Source organism: Acomys minous, assembly GCF_964271855.1.
Source record: "Acomys minous genome assembly, chromosome: 15".
Classification (NCBI taxonomy): Eukaryota; Metazoa; Chordata; class Mammalia; order Rodentia; family Muridae; genus Acomys; species Acomys minous.
The window spans coordinates 12,728,819-12,744,733 of NC_140497.1; the positions used below are offsets into that span (position 1 = coordinate 12,728,819).

Consider the following 15,915-nt stretch of genomic DNA (forward strand, 5'->3'; position numbering starts at 1 on the left):
GTAGACGTTGCTGCGTCTGGTGTGTCTTCTACAGGACAAAACCTGCAGAGAGTGGGGATGGCCTTGGATTTAGGATGGGAGGAGGAAAGGAGCTGATGTGGACAGCAGACTGCTACCCTCTGGGAAGGGATCTAGGTACTGTTTAAAGAAATGTATGAAAATCTTCATCTGTAATAAACTAATATCCAATGCTAACATCTTAAAATGTCTGTTGGTTGGTCCTTTCCCTCACTTGGTTGGGGAGAAATAGGTCTTTTCATGCATCCTTCTTTCACAGTCACAATGGAGAGGAAATATATATAGGAAACTCATCCTTTGTGTGTGTGTGTGTGTTTGGAACAGTCAGCATACAGCCCAGAGCATGACATTGAAAATGAATAGCAAGGAGCCCATGCCTCAAGTTCTACCAGAGCTTGTGAGAAATGGACAAGGCAGCACATTGAGTGAGACCATAGATAGGAGAACCAAGGGAGATGCGAGGGGGGAAGTTCACACTGAAATGTGCAGTAAGGCTGGGGTGCTGCCAGGCTGGCACTGGGAAAGGACTTCCTCCCTCATTTGTTGTCCTGGAATAGGAAAGCCATGCAGGGGTTGAGGGAGAGAGCACTGGGAATGGCAGGGAAGAGATCAGGATTTGGACTCTGAATCTATCATAACTGTGGCCCTGGCACGTGTGTTGCCTTCTTTGTCTTTGGCTTCTTCCAGCTTCAAGGGAGGGGGTGGATGGGATGACAATTGAGAATTCTACCTCATGAGGCAGGATTTTTTTAAGACAAAGAAAAGGGAAGAGAGGATGAAGGAGAACTTGAACTCTTCTATGGATACAATTCCCATGGGATCTTACTTAGATGGGTCTCATCTTTCCTGCAGAGCAGGGAAGTCTGTTAGTGTTTGCACAGAAGGGGCAATGGGTAAGCCTTTCCATCAAAGCACACCAGCCCCACTTAGAAGACTAGAGTGTGAGTTTATAATGAAGCTAGTTTTCTGCTTAGCTGATTTCTCCTTAGGAGTGTGAAGCAGTTATTTTACTCAAGTCTGAGGTTAATGTTGCCACCACAGGTCACAGTTTCCGGTTGGGTCTGGATGCTGTGGCTGATAGACAGGGCCTCTGGCCTCATCATAGCAAGCCTTGGTTCTTTGTATCGTGAGGTGTGCCTATCTGTGTGCCCATTTAGCCTGGTATATCCATCTGGAGGAACGTCACATTGCTTCACTTTTCTGGGATAAATCCTAACATTCTGGGGATGTGCGTTAATTTGGATTCAGCATTATTAAAGACAAGCAACTGAGGTCTTGTGACTGTAGAACTACAGGAAGATGGTATGGTGTGAAACTTTATGGCTTGATAATGTGTGAAAGCCACACTGGTTTTCACTCCTAGTGTAGTACTCAGCAGGTTATACCAGATATCAAATGCTTTATTATATAATAGGTTAGTGCTATACGACTTGGCCTAACTACATCCTAATGCATTTGAATATATTAAGGCAGGCTGGGTTTGGCTGTGATGGCTAGCAGTTTAAGCACACTAAAAGCATTTCAACTTGCAATATCTTCAACTTATGATGGACTTACAGGACTATGACCACACCATATGTTGAGGAGGGCTGATGTTTCACTGCATGAAGACATTACTTATGGTGTCAAGGCACTGTGCTGCAGGTGTGACTGTCTTCTTCAATTCAGTCAGAATGTGAAAGGGATGAGAAGTGAGGCTGTGAAGAATTGATCAGGCCAGGAGGGAACTCCCTGGTCAGTGGTATAAAAGCTCTTATTGAAGACCCTTCCACCAGGAGAAACAGATACATTGTGGAGAGAGATGCAGGAGACTGGAAAGGATGCATTAAATGGGGAGGAGATGGAAGTGTAAGGGAGGGAATATCAGGATAGACAATTAACCATAAGGGCCATTTGAGGGGCCATATGGAAAAGTTGCCACTGAAGAAGCAATTAGAATATACACACATATGAAAGGAATCTAAATGGAGTATCCAGATAATGGGGAGACAGTCACACCAACTAGTCATGCCATCAAGTGAAGTGTCCAGTGCAAGGAATAGGTTAGATCTTGTTGAGTTGTTGGCCCAAGGGACTCCATGGAAACCCCCAAGCATTGCAGGTTACTGCCAATGCTATTTGTTGCTCCCCACAAACTGAGAGAAATGCCCTAATTCTGAAGACAATGCATATCTCTCTGAACACAGAAATGTTGAGTTGGTAACTATCTTGAGCCTTCATGCCTACTAACTAGTATTCACAGTCCTGGAGGATGCTCTACATGCTGTGAAAGGAGAAATGCAATCACCAGCTCCATTTCAAAACATAGGATCTACAACAGTGACCCGCTTGATGGATAACATGTTTGCAATAGTGGTACAAAAGTAGTGGGAGTAACCAACCACTCTTCACTCAGCTTTAACACACTTTATAAGATGTACCCCATGTCTGATATTGCTCTTGTGGCCAAGAAACTGGTATTGAATAGGCCATGGGTCTAGGGGCAAATGAAATATCATTCTAAAGTAGTGATTCTCAGCCTGTGAGTCATCACCTCTTTGGGAGGAGGCACATATCAGATACCCTGCACAGCAAACATTTATATTATGATTCATAACAGTAACAAAATTATAGTTATACATTATAGTTATGTTGGGGGGGGTCACTACAACATAAGGAATTGTATAAAGGGTCACAGCATTAGGAAGATTGAGGACCACTGTCCTAAAGGAACATAGTAATAAAATGACTGCCAGTGACATTCAGCCGTACCCATAGATCAGTGCCTCACTCAGCCATCATCAGCTTAAGAAGGAGGAGGGACCCACAGAAACCCACAGTTGGACAATATGCAAAGTGAGAGACTTTGGAGCACTCCGTTCTAAGTGGGATGTCTTCATCAAACCCCTCCGCCCAGGACTCAGGGAGCTATGTAAGAAAAGGAGGCAGAAAGAGTTTAAGAGCCAGAGGTGGTGGGTAACTCCGAGGAAACAGAGTTTCCTAGAGATGATGGCAGTATGTGTGGGGCCTACACGGGTTCAAGCTAGCCAGGGTCCCACAGCTGAGAAGGGGAAGTAGACAACGGCTCTCTCACCCCTAACCAAGAAGCCATCTCCAATTGACTCCTGCTTGTAAAGGAAAATCAGTTTTCTCCAATGGAGTCTCACTGGACATCTCGACCACATCTCAGGGCAGGCCCATGGCCAGCAGCGGCTGGCCATCCCAAAACCACCTCAATGGTATTTTTGTAGACATTTTTTGTCTCATACTACTTTGGGCATTTTTATTTCTTAGTCTTTTGCTTCTATATTTTGATTTCCACGTGTGTGTGTTTCTTATTTTCATTTTTGTTTTTTAAAGAAAGTGAGAAGGATCCGGAACTGGGTGGGTAGGGACGTGGGGAGGGTCTGGGAAGAGTTGGGGTCCAGCGTGATCAGAATATATTGATGAAAACGATTGTTTCAGTTGAAAATGTTGGTATTAAAAATAAAAATAAAAAGACCCTTCCACCTCAGGCCTCCTCTGCCTTGTGAAGATTGCAGTCATTTCCCTCCAGAGTGTAACTGTCCTGGCGGGAGTAAAGACAATCTAAACAGACACTTGGGGCTCTTCTGTGCTCATGCTATTAAAGCAATAGACACCAAGGAATGGGACTTTTCCCAGGACTCTCATGCTGGGAGAAGAAAAGTGTAGGGCCCTGGTGCCAGGCAGAGGGGAGCTGGACTTTCATTTGGTTCAGACTGCTTTTCAGGAGAGACAGGAGCAGAAACAAGGACAGGTTGAGGATGGAAAGTGCCACACTTGCATTTATGCATGCTTCCAGCCTTCTCTTTAAGCCCAAACATCCTGTGAGTAACTGGGTGATTGTGTCGCTGAAGTTCCGTGTCTTCTCCTAGTGTGGCCACACTGAACACATCTTCTTCTTGGCTCCTCACAGTTCCTTGTCTCCTTGACTGGCCTATTGAGAGTGGATGGCTGAGCCCATCTTGTTAGGGCTGCCAGGGTTCAGGGGCTGACCCTAACAACTTCAGTAACAAGATGACCCAGTCCTCCCCAGACGCTATATCTGCTGGCATCTTGACCTTGACCTCCCCAGCTTCCACAGCTATGAGAGAAGCACTCTGTTCCTTGTCAGTCTCCCAGTCTGTGGAGGTCTCTGATAGCAGCCCGAAGGGCTGGAGCATGAGGACAGGGGCCAGGCAGTTGCAACCCTGGTTCCCAAGAGCTCACGTTTCAGTGATTCGTTATCCCCCCCCAGCCATAAGTGGTCAAACCCCAGAGTGTTTGGAGCAGGAACATCTTTAAAAAGATAGGTTCCCTTTCAGCCCGGAGAGCTCAGCTAGCCAGCTGGACTCCGGCCGCTTCTCTGCTCTAACTCAAAGGCAAAGCTGGTTTCTATTTTGATCGCGCTCAAAGATTCCAGGCACGTTGACTCTGACCTGTGCCTCCCACATTCTGGGCAATGTTCTCAAGTGAAGTCCTGGCAGAAACTGGATGGGTTCACAGAGGTCTAGAATATCCGGGTCATCTAAGGACAGTGATGCGTGTTCTGCCTGAGTCATCGGATTTCTTGAAGAAAGTCGATAATGCCTCATCCCCTTGTCTCTAGAGCTGCAGAGACTATCGAAATGTTTCACTGTTCTTTGTCTAGAAAACAAAAGCACGTACTTTGGGCAGCATTCAGCAAGCTAAGGACCAATATGGTGTTTAGAAGCAGGAGAGTGTGTCTTGGTCCATTCGGGTGCTGAGATAGAGGACAGTAGCTTGTAAATAACCTGGAAGACCAATGTCAAGGTCATTCAGATCCAGCCATAGTCTGCTGAGGAACTGTACTGGGGTACGGTGTTCTCATGTGATGGAAGAGACAAGGCAGGTCTCCACGCCTTTTATTAGGGCATCACGCCAGTTCACAAGAGCCCCACTCTTAGAATGTAATCACCTCCCAAGGTCCTGCTACCCAAGGATGGCACGCCGGGAGCCAGAGTTTTAATAAAAGGATTTTGGGAGGATCACAAAATTCAGTCTGGGGAGATGAGTCAGGTTTACTGGACTTCAAGGTTACCTTCCCAGCTTCGATTATTTGTGACAGGGCTTTAAGGACTGATAGATTGTAAATCTCCACAGTGGGTTCCTGTTTGGAATCTCATACCGGATGAATACATTTCGCCCCTTCCTTCAGGACGGGTGCTATCCACCCATCTGGACATTGTGATGCCCAGGGAGGTATGAGCTAAGCCTGAGTCTCTTGACTATGTTTCCCCCAGGGCATCCCTACTCTGGGGCTGCCCACAACTTCCTGCCTCAAACCGGGAGGGTGCTGCTCTCTGGGGCTTGCCTCAGGGGATACGAGGGTTTTTTTTTTCCCCAGGCCTGTGTGTGGTGGCTGGAAATGTCCCAGAGATGGAGGAGACCCTGCCAGACCTGCCTGTTGTTTCCAATAGCCCCTCGGAGGCTGAACTAATTGGCCCTATGGAATGCTCAAATCTACCGCTTGGAGTTCCTGGCGACCGCGAGGAAGGCACTGGGGGGCTAGTCGGGTGGGTGCTCGCTGGGCACATGGGTTTTCATTCAGCGCATGCTTTCCTTGGCCTGCCATCAAAACACAGAGGTGGACAAAAACCAACTTGTTAACTTTTCGAGAAGAGTGGGCCAGCTGCGGGAAGGCTCCTGAGGCAAAATCCCAGGCTAAAGACCCGGATTGTAGGCCTCTGCCATGCTCTCGTTATCCTGCTGGGAGCCAAACAGGCACACTCCTCACACCCTCTAAGTCCTGGCCAAGCCTCCTCCTGCAGGAAGCCCTCTTTACTGTCCTCAATCTTCTTAGCAACACACTTTCCCCCGTGGGGTGGAGTGTGTGCTCAGCACCAATGGGAGGACTTGACAGATTTGACTTTGTGCTTATTTTGATAATTCACCCTGCAGTAGAGTCCTCTACTCCAGAGGATCTGGGGCTCCTGTTTTCTGAATGCAGCTTGTCTCTTGTGCCTATTGTCCTGGTTTTTTTTTTTTTATTCTTTAAAGGACTGTAAACAAGTCATAGTTTTAGGTCCAAGGCATAACTGAGCAGAAAACAGATTTCCCAGAGACTCCATGTGTCCTCCTCCTGGCCCTCAAGCCTCCCCACTCTCAGCATCCCCGCCACACCAGAGGGATGTGGTTGTCATAACCCTTGAGCTCCATCAGCATCATTGTCATCCGGATCCTACAGCTTACACCAGCTCATTCGTAGTGTCGCACATGCTCCCTCTGCCTTTAGACAGACACATGATGCTATCACCCAGCAGGGTACCATATGAGGGAGTGTCTGCTTCCAGATTCTCTGAGATCCACCTGCCCACGGCCTCCCCCAATGGTTTGGCAACCACTGGCTTTTCCCTGTGTCCATAGTTTTAAGTTTTCAGTGTTAGGAGCTTAAAACCATACTGGACAGACATATATCCACTTAAGATCCCTCTTTCATCTAGAAATCTGGTTTAAGTTCTCTCCCTCTGCCTCCTTTCTCTCTCTTTCCCCTCTCTCTCTTTCTACTTCTCTATTTGTGGAGTTGCAAGGAATTACAACCCAGGGCCTTGTACACACTAGACCAACATGTGGATGCAGAGCAGAAATTCCACCCCTATGTGTAGGTTTTCGTTTAGGCAGAAGTTTTCCATTCCTTTGGGTAAAAGCTCAGAAACAGTCGTGCAGGCCCTGATGGCAACAACGTGCTTGGTTGTATGTGAAAGTGCCAACCCATCTTCCAAAGCGTCCACTTCACCTTACCTTCCAACCAGCAGTGGGTGCGCGTTTCCACTGTTCCGCGTCGTGTCGAGGCATACCCCTAGCTGTTTACTTCACAGTTTCCTGGTGTCCTCTGGTGAGGAGTGTCTTCTCATAGGCTTAGTTGGCACCCAAAGCACTTCCCCAATGCAATGGTAGTGCTCTGCCAGGCGGGCTCTGAACTCCAGCACTAGGTATGCCTTCTTGCATGCTTCTCTTAAGATATCCGATCCTTTTCTCATTGTGAAGACAAGCTACCTGGCAAGAAGCAATTTAGGTGTGAGAGGGCTGGTTTTGACTCACAGTGGCGGTCCTGTCCATCATGACCAGGAAAGCATGGCAGAAGGAGTGTGATGCGGCCGGCCACATGGCATCTGCCATCAAAAAGCAGAGAGTTGAAGGGTGAGATGCCACTCAGTTCCTCCTTCATTCAGTAGGGGACCTCAGCCCGCGGCATGGTGCCACCACATTTAGAACGTAGTCTTCTCATTACACACATGCCCTCAAAGACCTGTCCAGAGATGTGTCTTCTAGGCACTTCTGGAGCCAATCATGCTGGCAATATTAGCCATGTTATATGTATGTGTATACATACATACACAGGATTATATAATATAACAATTATTATATAATATATTATATATGTACATATAATTTCTTTTCTAACATCTATGTCCAGGCATTGCAACACTGGCTAGAAGACACTAAACCAATCCATTCAGGTCATTGTAACAACTTAGTGGACTCAAAGCAAGAGTCTGGCTGGAAAAACCCAGTCCCAGCCAAAGAATAAATTTAGAGACTGGAAATGCCACCTATGGAGGGCATGTTACCCAGGAATCAGGTGCAAACAATGAACAGGGGTCAGCTAGTTAATAGAGAGCTGGTTCCTGTGTCACTCACCCACACTTGGAGACTACAGCCAAGGCCAGTCCGGCCTGGCGTCGTCCCTCACACCATTAACAGGGAGGTTTCCGAAACACTGGAACAGGCCCAGAGCAGAAACGTGTTGGGACACTTCCTCTGCACTTCAGCAGGACAAACATCTATTCTGGGGTTGGGCTGTTTCCAAGTTGGGTTACATGATAATAAACAATAGGGGTTTTGGCGAGGAGGGGGAGCGAGTGAGATTTTTTAACTGGGTACTTTGCAAAACACAATTAAAACAGTAATTGAAAGAAGCGACTAAGTAGAATGGTTAGATACACGAAGAATTGTCTGTGGTTGTAAAAATGTTTCCCACCATGATCCTTGTTTATCCATTGGATGTTTGGGAAGACCCGATGAGGCCATATTTTTTGTGTGTGTAGTCATTTGTGTTTCCCATAGACTCAGAGGACTTTCTTTTATAGGCTATCAATAATTATCCATCTGACTCTGAGGGTAAAAATGGAAAGTAGAAAGTTCAAGAAATCAATTAGCTGCCTTACATTTGCTGAGAAATTCAGGACAGCGTTCGAGACTGAAACTTACAAAGTAAGTCAACATAAGATGAAGAAGTAAATTAACCCGAGTGACAAAATGAAAGGAAAGGCTCTCATGCAGCCTCATAAATTTCCTGCTTGATGCATTTCGAGTCTCCAATTTCTAATAAAATTCTCATGAGAACAGAGCACTGCTTCATAAAAGCCCCTGAGCTCGCCCCATGAGAACCGGCTGGTTTATAAGGGCACATGGGTTCAAGGCTGTGGTTTATTTATTAAAAATTTCTCAGTAAATATATCATAGTTGACTGGAGACTGCCCTGAGATCATGCGGAGGCCATGTTTCATTCCCCCTGTCCCTAACCAGGAAGGAAAACAAGAAAAATCACGTCAGGAACTCCCTGATCCAGAAGAATCTATGGCTTTTTTTTTTTTCCTGAAGAAAGCTCTAATCTCCTTTTGTTTACCTTCAGTCCAGAGACTGCAACCTCATGGAAGAAACGTTAGGGTGTTTCGGACATGGTAACGGGCAAGAAGGCCTTCCTAAGGCTGAGGGAAGCTTGGCTTGTCCTTGTCATAGTCAGGGGCGCAGGGCATAAAGGGAATGCTTTGTTTGTAGTTACTGAAGATCCTGTGTCTGAAAGGTCAGGTGTGTGTTAGTCTCCTCCCCCTCCCCCTCCCCCTCTCTCTTCCCTTCCTCCCCCTTTCTTCCTTCTCCTTCCTGTTTGATAGGGCATGCAGCCCAGGCGATATAGCCGAGGATGCCCTTGAAATTCTGATCCTCATGTCTCTACCTAAGTGCTAAGATTATGCAGTCCTATGGATCAGCCCAACAGCTTTGTGCATGATAGGCAAGCAGTCAGCCAACTGAGCCAGCCACCTCTCCAGTCCTGTATGTGTCCTTAAATGTCACCATGAAGCCGGTGAACTCACAGCTCACACAGCTCTCGTGGTCGACCTTCCCACAGCTTAGGGGAATAGTGCTCACTCACACTGTACTTTTCAATCTGGGCCAAATACTTCACTAAAAAAAAAAAAAAGGCTGGATTGAGTCCTGTGTGTCCTATGATGGGGCCTGCTCTTACCATTCTAGTTTAGAGGAAGGGAAAGTTCACATGGAAAAGGCTAAAACCCCTGCTGAAGTTACACACCCTGTCAGGGCCAGAGCAGGATGGGGAGCCCGGGCCAGCAAACCTCACCGAGATGTGTGGGACCACAGGTCTAGATCTAGGGAGATAGCATGTGTGACAACTCAGGGACCTTCCTCAATATGATTCCACCTGGCCTGACTCCTTTTCAAATAAACCCATGTTTGGAGAGGCCTGACTGAACCAGAAGGGACAAAGATGCACAGAGGGGCCTTTTGCTCCCTCTTGTTTGTGCTTTGCTGAGGGCAATGAGGCCCATCCCTGTATACACCAGCATGGTCTCCAACCTAGGTCATGTGCATGGCTCATGTTAGCTCCAGACTTGTGGGTTTGTCTGGAGCTAAGCCTGAGAGGGTTGAGTCTGCAGGCAGGTATCTCCCCAGGTCTATTCTGCAGGTCCAGGCATTACACTGGAGTTCACTGACCTGGGTTCCACATTTTGCTCTGTCCCTGATATATGAATCAACTATGAGAACCTCCCTCTAAGAGTGGCCTGTGTCTGACTTCAGAGCTGAGGCCAGTACTATCACACAAACATACTCACACACTTCAGGGGATGAGAGCAGGCTCTGGGCCATGCCTAAGGACACATAATTATGAAGTTTCTTAAAAAGTAAGTTTTGTTGTTTATAGTAATTTTAGATTCATAGAAAAATTGAGCCAAAGATGCAAAGGGCACACTTGGCCTCTGCCTTCCCACAGGTAGCCTCCTTGGATACTAACATCTGCATGCCAGGGTGCTCTGTCACAATCTGTGGACCTGCCTGGCACATCATTATCTCAGAGGCATTGATTGCGGTAGTGTCATCTACTCTGGGCATTGAACACCTGTGGCTTTGCACACCTGAGGGCACTCTGTCACGATCTGTGGACCTGCCTGGCATATCATTATCTCAGAGTCACTGATTGCAATAGTGTCATCTACCCTGGGCATTGTACACCTGTGGCTTTGCACAAGTGAAGCATGAGATGCCTCCCTTGTCATGTGACCACACCTCTGCCTAGAAGGCTGCCAGGATGTACTCTGCAGTCCCTGAACCAGTCTCCGACTTTCTCACAATGTCTAATGAACTTATGCAGCATGAGGCCTTTTAAGAATGGCTTCCTTTCCTTGGTCATTGGCAGGTGCATTTCTACCGAATCCTTCCATGGCTTGATGGTTCCGTTTCTTTTAGTGCTGTATGGTATCCTACTATCTGCAAAGAGCTTGGCCTCCCTCTCTCTTTCCCTCCCTTACTCTGTCAGTCCCTCCCTCCCTCCCTCCGTCCCTCCCTCCCTCCCTCCCTCCTTTCCTCTGTCCGTCCCTTCCTCCCTCCCTTCCTCCCTCTCTTCCTCCCTGTCCACTCCCTTTCTTCCCTCCCTTCCTTGTGTGAGTGTGGCATATATGTATATATGGTAAATGAGCCCCAGTGTGGTCCTTGTGTGTGTGCTGTGTAAGGCTCTGTGGAGCCAGAAGAGGATGATGGGTAACATGCTCTATCACTCTCTGTGCTGACCCCTTGAGTCTGGGTCTCTTATTGAATCTGGAACTAGGCAAATGGTCAGTAACCTCCAGTGATTTGTCTCTATCCCCTAGATTTGTGATCATATACCTCGGTGGTCACACCCTGCCTTTTTACTGGGTGCTGGGGGGATCAGGTGCATAGCAAGAATTCATACCCACTGAGCTGCCTCTCCTGCTTTTTTTTTTTTTTTTTTTTTTTTTTGATACAGGGTCTCACTATGTAGCTCTGGCTGGCCTGAAACTCACAGAGATCTATGTGCTTCTGCCTTGGAGAGCTGGGATTAGAGGCAAGTGCTACAATCCCCAATTTCTTTTTCTCAGTGAAGACAGCAATAGGAGCCATGTGCATTTGTAAACCCTTCAGACTCTGCTGTACATAGCCAATAAGGAGCCTAGCACATGAGCAATAAGTTTAATTTGGTGTTAAAGAAACCAGATGAATTGGGGTGGTGGTGCACATCTGTAATCCCAGCACTTGGAGAGGCAGAGACAGGCAGATTTCTCTGATTTTGAGACCAGCCTGATCTACAAAGCCAGTCCAGAGACAGTCAAGGCTACAACAGAGAAACCCTGTCTTGAAAAACCAAAAACCAGAAACGAGAAAGAGAGAGAGGGCGCAGATGACTGTCTCATTGTTAGCACTTGAATATCTAATTATTGGCATGGACCTTTACAGCCTGAGTCCATCATGAGAGGGCTGGCAACTCCCTGGGAAAATGCAAATTGTCCTGCAAAGCTTCACTTTTAGCAAGACTCATGTGCCATCCACGCACTGACAGCAACAGGGCACATAATCAGCCCCTCAAGCTGAGACCCTTGGTGGGATGGAGCATCTTGAATTAAAGAGGGCTGCTCCAGGGGAGGAGCGCCACCAAGCAGCACCAGGCCAATTGTCATCTCAGACTCCCCACTGAGTGAGTGTCAGCTGTACCAGCAAGCCAGGGTTGGAAGGGTGTGAGAAACCTTTGCTCCTAAAGCCAAACAGGGGATTGAAACACACCCAAAGCCGACTTCAGCAGCTCACCGCAGAATGTCTTAATTAGGACTGTCAACAAAACCTTGGCCTCTGGGTGCACTGAAGTGTCAGCTAATTTCTTCTGCACATTAAACCCTTTATTTGCAGGCCAGAACCAGGGTTCAGTGTGACCATGAATTGCACAGGACAAGGAGGCAGCTGGCTGCTTATTTCAAACCCAAGTCAAGCTAAGCCAGATATAGTGTTCAGCTATAAATTATTGGGAATATATGACTACAGCCCTGAGCATGTTCTTGGATGCATAACTTCCAACTGTACTGTTTTCTTCCGCTTACACAGATCTTCATGATTGAGTAGTATCCCCTGACTGCTCAAGAACCAAACAAATGTATTTAAAACCTCTGAATTCTTGCAACTGAGAGTGGAAGGTTGGATATGAGAGTGAGAGGTTGCCTTCCACTTTGCAATGGCTGTGACTGAAACCAAGCAAAGAAAACTATGGTCAAACCCCTTCTACTCACATGCCCAGGCCTCAGGCCATCTCAGGCAGGTCCTCCCATCCTGTTGGAGAGCTCAGTTACTTGCTTTATGGGGGCTTTTTATTGGTCTCCCTGCATTTCTGAGAAGGAACTCTGTCTTCATTTCCCAGGACTATGAACAAAGCTCCCATCTTTATGCCTTGCACGGTCCATCAGGGATGGTGAGGTGTCTCTGTTTTTATGGCATCAGAGAGAGAGGACTGTTATGGAGTGTTGGGGAAACCAAAGGTGAGCATTGGCCTTGGGGACTGAAGCAGTGACGTGGGCTCCTTTCCTGTGTTACTGAGAAGCAGGGAGCTTCCTTGGTTGGCCAAACTGCAGGCATAAGGAAAAAAAAAAAAAAAGGAAATCTCTTTAATTTATCCAGAGTTACTTATGAAGAATAAGAATAAGAAGAAAAATAAGAAGAAAAAGAAGAACAAGAAGAAGAAGAACAAGAAGAATAAACAAGGAGAAGAAGAAGAACAAGAAGAACAAGCAAGGAGAAGAAGAAGAAGAAGAAGAAGAAGAAGAAGAAGAAGAAGAACAAGAAGAAGAAGAAGAAGAAGAACAAGAAGAAGAAGAACAAGAAGAATAAACAAGGAGAAGAAGAAGAACAAGAAGAACAAGCAAGGAGAAGAAGAAGAAGAAGAAGAAGAAGAAGAAGAAGAAGAAGAAGAAGAAGAAGAAGAAGAAGAAGAAAGAAGAGTCAACAAAGGGGAAAAACCATGAATTTGTGTGCTGGTGACGATAGGTTGCTTTGCTTTCCTCATTTCGCTTTGAAGAGGCACACTAGGGCAGATCCTGCTATGTTTTCATTCCGCTCCCATCCTCCACTGCATCTCTTCCCTTCCCCCACCCCAGCCTTGCCAAACTTGTCTCTTACAGCTGCTGGAAAGAATTGAGCTCCACCAGGACCCGGATTCCAAGTGCCCTGGAAACCCTGACAGGGATGCTGTCATGAATCTATATCCTTGTGGACTTTTCCATGGCAGCTTTCCACGGGCGGTTTCCTCCTCCAAACTGTTAACTTAAAATCTGGATTAGGGCTATCACTTTCAGAGCAGGCCACACTGTAACATAGTCAGCGATGACGTTGACTTCAGCCATCTCCCAGGGATCGTTTTGTCTACTGCTTAAAAAAAAAATACTGGTTTTGTTATTTCAAAATTATGTGTATGATGCTGGGAGGTGGTGGCGGACGCCTTCAATCCTAGCACTCAGGAGGCAGAGGCAGGTGGATCTCTGAGTTCAAGGCCTGCTTAGTCAACAGAATGAATTCTAGGACAGCCAATGCTACACAAAGAAACCTTATCTCGAACAAACAAACAAATGTATATATTTGTGTGAGGGTGTGTAAGCATTTGAGTGCAGGTGCTCTCAGAGACCACAATGGGATCCACCTTGGCCTGTGTCACAAGTGGTTGTGACTCCTATGGATGCTCGGAATACAGGTCTTTTGTAAGATCAGTTTGTAACTTTTTCTTTTCTTTTCTTTTCTTTTCTTTCTTTCTTTCTTTCTTTCTTTCTTTCTTTCTTTCTTTCTTTCATTCTTTTGGACATGGTTCACTGTGAATTATAACCTGATTCCAATGTACATTTCTGCGGTCTCAGCCCATGGCATGTTGGGATTGCAGGCATGATCTACCACATCTGGCTTTCCCTTCACATTTTAAGCCAGAAGCATTTTCTTTCTCTTTTGACTTAGTGGTGGTATTAAGATTAAAAACAAACTCAGCAGAATTAACTTTCTGGTGAATTCCCAGTCTTTTTGTTTGTTTGTTTGTTTTTTGTTTTTTGTTTTTTTACATTAAAACACCCCATCCCAGGAGACCCCCTAGTTTCAGAGGGCTGGGAAAATCAGTTATCGTGAGCAATGCTGGAAATCAGGATCAAATTCAAACAGAAAACAGTCTCTCAAGTGGACTGGGCATGAAGTTCAGTTGGTACCATAGAATCAGCGAGGCCCTGGTTTGCTCCTCAGAACCATCTAAACTGGATATGAAACACACTTCTGATCCTAGCACTAGAAGGCGGACACAGGGGGATCAGAAGTTCAAGGCCATCCTTGGCTATATATTGAATTCTAAGTCAGCCTGGGCTACCGAGACAAACATGTATATAGGCTAAACACTCATAAACACAAAATAATAAAATAATAATGAAAAAGAAAGATTGGGGTAAAATCCTTTAGTGATGTTTAACTAACTCTCACTGTGGTCAGCTGATGAGTTTTCAGCCTGAAAACCAACTCAGGAAAGAGCTCAAAAGGAGCCTTCCTATGCATGATACAGCGCAGAAGACCACAAGAGCTGTGTCCTGCTTGGCAGTGTTGCACACTAGCTGACCCCTTCTGCTCTTGCAGGCACACACACACACACACACACACACACACACACACACACACACAGCCATCTTGTGTTCTTGACACTATTGGGCTGCTGTGCAAGGTGTGGCTTTCTGTACCCTTCTTGGCTAGATTTCTTTATGATAAAAAAGGACCAAGAAGAAAAAAAAAATGCAAGTGCCAATCTGAGAAGCTGATGCTCTCTGCCTGGGGGCCCACAAAACTCTTAAGCTTATCTGTTTTGCCCTTCCAAGTGTTGTGAGCAGCCCTGATGGTTGGCAGTTGGCCGGTGGAGCACAGGGAAAAGAAGCAGTGTATAGAACCAGTGGAGGTTAAAAACTGCAGAGCGGTAAAACCGGCAAGTACTGGTTGGTGCCTCCCCGCCTCTACCAACTCTCTATAGTAGCAAGAGAAAATGTGTATTGAACCTTTTAAAATTAATTTATAAAAACAGGTCCTTTTGGGGGGGGGCATGGAAAGAAATCAGAAATTTCTGGATTTCTGTATTCTGAGCCTTTGGGAACCATGCGCTAGCTCTTCCCTCTCATAGGTATTTTATCATGGTGATGGCAGGTTCATGAGGCTGGAGGAAGGACATGTGGGTGAAGTGCAGCCATGGACCTGCTGTGGTAGCATGGATCTGACTGCACCTCCACCAAAGAAGTGTGGCTTCCCCGCTATGGAAGCTGAGCCTAGTAAAGGCCAGCATCCCTTGATGTCCAGTCTCTCTACTATACGCCTGGCCCGATGAAGGTCCTGGACTGTGATTAGACATGACATCGACCTACAGGCTACGGAAGAGCTCATAGATGACCCTAGTAATGTGTCATGCTGGCTGTGGAAAAGTCTGTTGAAAAGTCTGTGCTGCAGTCAAAGCTGATGTGCCCATCTGTAGAGGAACGTGGCCAGCTAGTGTAAGGCCAAATCGTCAAGTGGGCCTTTCTGCATGTGCTATGATACCTCCCCAAATCTTAAGTATTCTTCTCTTTATAGGTGACATAAAACCCCACTTTTGCTAAGCCTGCAACCCCAGCTCCTTGGGAGGCTGCGGCAGGAGGATGGGAAATTCAAGGCCAGAACTAACAAGTTAATTGAGAACCTGCCTCAAAACAGAAAGTATAAAGCTGGGGTAAAGCTTGGTGGTAGAATGCTTGCCCAACAAAGTCAAGTGCAAGGTCTGAGGTTCAACCCCTAGAACACCAAAAACAAACAAACAAACGAACAAGCAAACAAACAAACAAA

General features: G+C 46.4%; 1 long non-coding RNA gene across 1 annotated transcript in view; it reads left to right on the forward strand.

Annotated features, from left to right (window-relative positions):
• LOC311584668 overlaps positions 1-12,163 on the forward strand; it is a 29,384-nt gene extending 17,221 nt beyond the window's left edge. The window contains exon 3 of the long non-coding RNA XR_014774954.1: positions 12,148-12,163. This is a non-coding gene — a long non-coding RNA (uncharacterized lncRNA). The remainder of the gene's footprint in view (positions 1-12,147) is intronic.
• The last annotated feature ends 3,752 nt before the right edge of the window (positions 12,164-15,915 follow it).